The sequence below is a fragment of the Notamacropus eugenii genome, chromosome 4 (assembly GCF_028372415.1).
Source record: "Notamacropus eugenii isolate mMacEug1 chromosome 4, mMacEug1.pri_v2, whole genome shotgun sequence".
Classification (NCBI taxonomy): Eukaryota; Metazoa; Chordata; class Mammalia; order Diprotodontia; family Macropodidae; genus Notamacropus; species Notamacropus eugenii.
The window spans coordinates 61,822,048-61,829,012 of NC_092875.1; positions in this window are offsets into that span (position 1 = coordinate 61,822,048).

Here is a 6,965-nt window from a genome sequence, read left to right on the forward strand (position 1 = left end):
CTCTTTTTTCTATGGCTCAGGGATCATCTCCTCAATGGTCTTCCCTGATTCTCTTCCAGCCTCTCTACTCCCAAATTAGTTTTCTTTCCTCTTCTTCCTCCAATGTCTGGATAATGTATATTACTATAGGATACTCTCTCTAGGTCTCTTCTCCCCCTATGGTCTCATGGTTGTTGCTGTTCAGTCCTATCTGACTCTTTGTGACCTCACTAGGGTTTTCTTGGTAAAGATGCTGAGATATTTCCTTTTCCAGCTCATTTTACAGATGAAAAAACTGAGGTAAAGAAGACTATGTGATTTTCCCAGGGTCACAGAGCTATTAAGTGTCTGAGGCTAGATTTGAACTCATGAAGATGAGTCTTCCTGACTCCAGTGCAGCCCCCTAGCTGCCCTAGCATAGGGCTCTAGTATACTGTCAATTTCTTGAGGGCAGAGAATGTTTTCGGGTTTTTTATCAAGCTAGTATCTCCATCTGGAAACAAGTACAGAGCTTGTTAAATTTGAATTAAAGGAGGAAAGGGAGAAGGGCAAGGTCTCTAGGCCTAAAAGGATTCAGAGCTACACTATATCTAAGAAGTTCATTGCCTAACGCAAGAGGAAATGTGCTGTCTAACTGTGTCCTGGGTGATGACTTCAAAATGCAGAATAAGCTACACATGTTTGAACTCAGACAATCTGATAATTTGGTTTGCATGTTCGTTTTATATTTGTTTTTCTTTTCTTTTTCCCACTTGGGGGTGGGGACTGGAAGTGGGGCGTATAGAAGAAAGAAGAAAAAAAACTCACTGAGCAAGCAACAAAAATTTAATAAGTGCCTTTTAAATGTCAGTCAGAGGCAGCTAGGTGATACGGTAGAGAGAGCAAGGACTCTGGAGTCAGGAAGACCTGGGTTCAAATGTGGTTTCAGACATTTACTAGCTATATGTTCCTAGGTAAGTCACTTAACCTCTGCTCACCTCAATTTCCTCATCTGTAAAATAGGGATCGTATTAGCACCTACCTCCAGGGTTGTGGTGAGGATTCAATGAGATAATACTTGTAAAGTGTTTAGCATAGTACCTGGCACTTAGTAGGTGGTATTAAAATGTTACCTACTATTATTACATATTGTTGTTTTTGTAAGGCCTTTCCAGCTCCAAAATTCTAGGTACCCTCCCAGCTCTAACATTCTAAGTTCTAAGGACCCTCCCAGCTCTGACATTCTGGTTTCTAAGGGCCCTCTCAGCTCTGACATTCTTGATTTTATGTATTTCTATCAGATCTGTCAAAGTGATTTCCCTTAAGCTCTGATCTAATCATGTGATCCCCGTCCCACTCAAACTTTGGTGACTCCCTATTGCTTTCAGGATCAAGTATAAAACTCTTTGTTAGACTTTTCCAGCTCTTCACAACCTGACCCCTTCTTACTGTTCCAATCCTTATATACCTTACTCTCTTGCTTATTAACCTTTCTTTGCTATAACTAGAACAAGACCCTCCATCCCCAGACTCTGTGTCTTTTCACTGGTTGTCCCCCCATGCCTGGAATACTCTCCCTCCTCCCAGCTGTCCTGGCTTCCTTCAAGGCCCAGAGAAAATCCCACTTTCTGCAGGAGGCCTTTCCCAGTCTCCCCAATGCTAGCGACTTCCCTTTGAGATGATCTCTATTTAAATTGTATATATCTTGTTTGTGTCTCCTCTAGTGGAATGTGACCTTCCTGAGGGCAGGTACCTTGCTTATGTCTTTCAGTCTCTCTATCTCAAGGGTTTAGCACAGTGTCCCTCACATAGTTGGTGCTTAATCAGTGCCTGTTGACTAGCCCTGGGGTTGCCCATGCTTTCAGGGGCTCTGGGTAAGGAGCTAGAAGAAGCAGATGTCCAGCTCTGGTGACTCTGCCCAGGTCCCTCAGCTGTCCCAACTCAGTGAACAAAGGGTGTGAGGGTTCCCAGCAGGACCACTGCAGCCCCCTCCACAGGAATTGGAGATAAGGGCTTCCGGTAGTAGCTTCCACACTGAGCCAAATGCAAATCATTCCCGGACATGTCCCATTTCCGGGAGGTGGGAGGGACTCAGCTGCTTCTCCAAAGGGGCGGGGAGGAAACTAACTGAGTGAAGCCTTCTTCTTCATTATCTCTTTGCCTGCAGCCCTATCCCAGAGCTTAGCACCATCCTGGAGGTTTTCTTGTCATCAAATGACAAGACTTAAAAGTTGGAGAGGTCCTTAGAATTCATCTTCTGTCCCAACTCCTTTATTCTACAGATGAGCAAACTAAGGCCCAGAGAGTACCAGGGGTTAAATTCAAGCTCAAGTCTCCTGATTTTTAAACCTGTGCTGGTCGTACCACCTACCTTCTCCTACACTTTCTGTGGTCTCCATATTACACTGATGTCACTGTCACATTCTTTCCCAAATTCCTTCCAATCTTAGCTTCATAAAAATTACAGTTTCTAGGATTTGAGTTCTCATTGTCTTCCATACAATCTGGGAGGCCCTTGGGCAAGTCATTTCCATTCTCTCAGTTTCCTCATCTGTAAAATTTCCATCTTTTCTCAGTCATGTCCTACGCTTCATGATCACATTTGGGGTTTTCTTGGCAAAGATACAGGAGTGGTTTGTCATTTCCTTCTCCAGGTTATTTTCCCCATAAAGAAACTGAGGCAAAGAGGGTTAAGTCACTTGCCCAGAGGTCACGCAGCTAGTAAGTGTCTGAAGCCAGATTTGTACCCAGGAAGAAAAATCTTCCTGACTCCAAACCTGGCACTCTATCTCCTGCATCAACTAGCTGTCCATCTGTAAAATAAAACAATAATATTTGTCCTTGAAAATGAATGTCCAATGCTCCAAAACCAAAAAAGCTATAGTCACTTTCTTTGCAACTTTGATGAAGCTGGGGTCCTCCCTCTACTAATCAGGACCTATCCCATGCTTCTTATCCTATGCACGTCAGGTCCATATCTTTCCATGAAATCCTCAGTAGAGGATGTTCCTGAGATTCTGAAGGACTTCTCTGACTTTGGAATTTTGGGGGGGAATTCTGGTAAAGTACTTGGACTGTCATCTAGGCTAGCCTTCTGTTATTTCCCACATATGAAATTCCTTCTTTCTCCTCCATACAAAGACTGTGTCCCCCATATCTGGAATACACTCCCTCCTTCCTCATCTCTGTCTCTAAAAATCTCAAGTTTCCTTGAAAGATTACTTTGAGACCCATCCACTACATAAGACATTGTCTTATGCTGAGGGCTCTCCCCGCCCCCTCAAATTACTATGCATTTATTTTGTATTATATGTGTACATATGGTTTTCCTCCTTAGAATGTAACTGCTTTGAGGTCAGGAAATGTTTCAGTATTTTTTGTTTTTGTTTTTTAGTGTTTAGTTTTGTTTTTTGAATCATCAGGAGCATAGAACTGAGCCTCTAATTGGCACTTCATAGATGCTTGAAAATTAATCAATTACCCTTCCTTTTCCTTGGCTAACTAGCCCACCTCCTTTTCCAGTTCTATATTAATGAATGAATGCAGAATTTATTAAGCACTTACTGTATGCAAAGAACTGTACGAAGTATTGACTGTACAAAGAACTGGGCTAAGCTGGAGATGCATAGAGGAAAGGAAAATGGTCCCTGATCTCTGGGAGCTCACATTTTAATGAGGAAGAGTTACATAGCAGCAAATCAAATGGACAAATTTCATGGTCCTTAGAGTGCTTCACCAAAGCAGATGGCCATGCCTCTTCTGTGATGTCATTTCCATAGTTTCACGGTGTGTTGTCGGGGGTCATCTCAAAGAATTCAGAATCAGACCATTAATGCCCCTCAGAAGTGGGCTAGGTTTCAAGAGGAACCAGTCACTCCAGAGAAAGCAAGGTGAATTTTTATAAAGTAACGATGCAATTATATAGTAGAAATTATGAATATTAAGAAGGCAAGAGGGGTTTGTTAAGGGATTGGGTCCCTTCTATGGTTTGGTGGTCAAACGTCCCGGTCATGTAGCTTTCTGATTGGCTAGCTATTGTGGTCCTGTCTTAGGCTAAAATGGATGATGTGATTGTGGTTGAGTGCAAGGACACACCTGTTCAAATATATGAATTGGATCTGGGGGCAGTGGCTATAATGAGGCTGGGGGCCTGAGGTGTGGTTAAAGTCAGACTGTGTGGTTAAACCAGGGCATGCCTGCTGTTCAGAGGGGCCCATAAGGAAGTTAGAATGTTGGGGCTGGCGGCAGCTTCATTAGGATTCCATCAAAACCATGTCATTTGAAGCATTTAATGATGGCAAGGACTTTCTTTTCTGGGTCTTCCATAACGGTGATTGTAACACCAAAAGAACACTTGTCAGGCTTCATCTTGGCAGAGATAACTCCCCAGAAGGATGGCTGAGGGCACTGGGCTGGAAGCCTTGCTATTCCCAAGGCTCTTGGGTTCAGGGGTCTCAGCTTTCTCCATTGGGGTCTGAGGGAAATAGTAGTCAGGGGGATCTTGGTTCAATTTGGATGGCACATGCTGCCTCCCTCAGGATGCCTTGCAGCTTTGGCTAGGCTGATTGTCCTGTTCTGTGGATGGCACCGTTGGTGCGATGAGTGGTCCCTTCTCTATGGGAGCTGCTTCCCCAGATGATGATGTCAAAGGCTAGGTGGATAATACCTTTTGTATCAAGTATTTGTGTGAGGTATTATTAATAATAATTACATTTTTTCTCTTACAACCTAACAGCCAATTTCCTGATGACAAATATCTCCATAGTTGGCTAGCTGACAATAGACACTGCCCATCACCAGGCCAAGACTCAAAGCTTTTCCAGGTTGGCTTGGCCTGTTGGAACTTGCCTTACTCCAGCTTAGCTTTCAAAAGCCCAAAAGAAGGTTGGCTGCCAGGTGATAGATTTTTTCAGCCACCATAATTCAAGAAGATCATTTACTTAGGGACAGTCAGGCTGCAGGCTATATCAGTGCCTCATTGATCTTTGAAGTAAATGCAATTTATGAATAATATGTTACAATTGTTTACCTCCAACTGAGCTCCTTTTCTTGTGTCTCAACATGATTGAGTGAATGAGAAACATTTATTAAAGAGTATACTAAGTAACAAACCCTATACCAAGTGCTAATAATCCAAATGCAAAAGTCAAGGCAGGCACTTTCTGCCCTCAAGGAGCTATTCTAATGGAGATCCCCCAAATAGAGGAGTGATGGCCAGGGCAGGACACTTGGGTCCTAAAAGTTTCTGAGATGGTGAGTTGGGCCAAAATGAAGTTAGCAAGGCCTGAATTTGAATCCTGGGTGACCCTGGGCAAGTTACTTAACTTTTCTGCCCCTCAGTTTGCTTGACTACAAAATACAGTTGATGACAGCACCTATTTCATAGAGTTGTTGTGAGGACCAAAAGAGATAATATTAGTAAAGCAGTTTGGAAATCTTAAGGCACCATACAGGTGATCCCAAAAGTCTGAGGGCTGTTTTCAGTACCAACAACTTTCGAGACACACTGTATAAATGTCAACTAGCTATTAGATTGACATACCCTTTCCAGAAGCAATTTAATGTATCCTTGAAATGCTGAATAAAATTTGATTGAAAATTATGCAGGAACAAGATTGACTAAATTTCTCCTGGCCTTTTCCTCAAGGACAAGAATTCTGTAGGAGTGGCGATATTTGATGGAGCATGGGCAAATTTCAGAATGCCACCAACAGCCCCAAGGCAGAAGACTTGATGGAAGGAAGCTGCAGGGAAGAAGATGTCCATTGGATATGAGAAAAATTTCCCACTATTCCAAGCTGTCCAACAATGCAAATGACTGCTTTGTCAGACAGACCAGTATTACTCAAGGCCATGGGATCCCAGGAGTCCACATTTTGGAGGTCATTCCAACACCTTCACATTACACATGAGGAAATTTAAGTATCAGAGAAATGTATTGGCTTACCCAAGGTGAAGACGGTGGTGAGCAGTGGATCCAGAATTTGATTCCAGATCCTCATGCACTCCTCCCTTTACCCCCCCATTCATCATGCTCTCCTCTATGCCATGTTGTGCAAACAAAGGCCTATCAGGGACACTATGAAAGGAAAGAAGAGGTTGAAATAGATGTCCTACATAGAATATGTAATTCTATGAAATGAGATTATATATGTTGAATGCACTTTCAAAAACATATAAATGTTTTGCATAACTGCACATGTATAACATATATTATATTGCCTGCCTTCTCAATGGGGAGAAGAGGAGGGAAAGGAGGAGAGAATTTGGAACTCAAAAATGTTAAAAAAAAAAAAAACAACAAACCCCAAAACAAAGGTTAAAATTGTTTTTATGTATAATTGGGGAAAATAGAATATTAAAAATTTTTTTTAAGTAATAAGGATCCCAGAGCAAATTAGAAGCAGCATGAAAATAGATGAAACATTGGACTTGGAGTCAGAAAGACCTGAATCTCATTTCTAAACTTACTGACTCTATGACCTTGGGTAAATCATTTCATCTTTCTGAGCCTTGATTTCCCCATCTGCAAAATTCTGATGATCACAGCACTTATATATCAGAGTTGTTGTGAGAATCAAGTGAGATACAGGTTAAAAAAACTTTGTGACCCCTACAACCCAATACAAATGTGCACAGTTAATAATAATAATTATTATAGTTAGGCAATGAGAAGAACAGATGAGACCCTCCCAACCCTGGTCTGCAGGACCCTGAAGCACTTGTGGTGGATCTCCTGTGTCCTGTCTCAGTGCTGAAGGCTTTATTGCTTCAGGTTAATGCAGCAAGCTCTGGCTGGTCCCCAGGCCCGTGGCCACCTGCTTCCTTCTCCCTCCTCCCCTCCTCCCCCAAGAGGGAGAAGAGCGATGCTGTGTCAATTTCAAAAGGAGATGCAGCTGCAAAGGACTTGAGGGCTCATCTAATCAAACTCCATCACTTCTCAGCTGAAGAAAAGAAGGCCTAGGGAGGCTAAGGGATTTGGCCAAGGCTGCAAAGGTAATAGATAA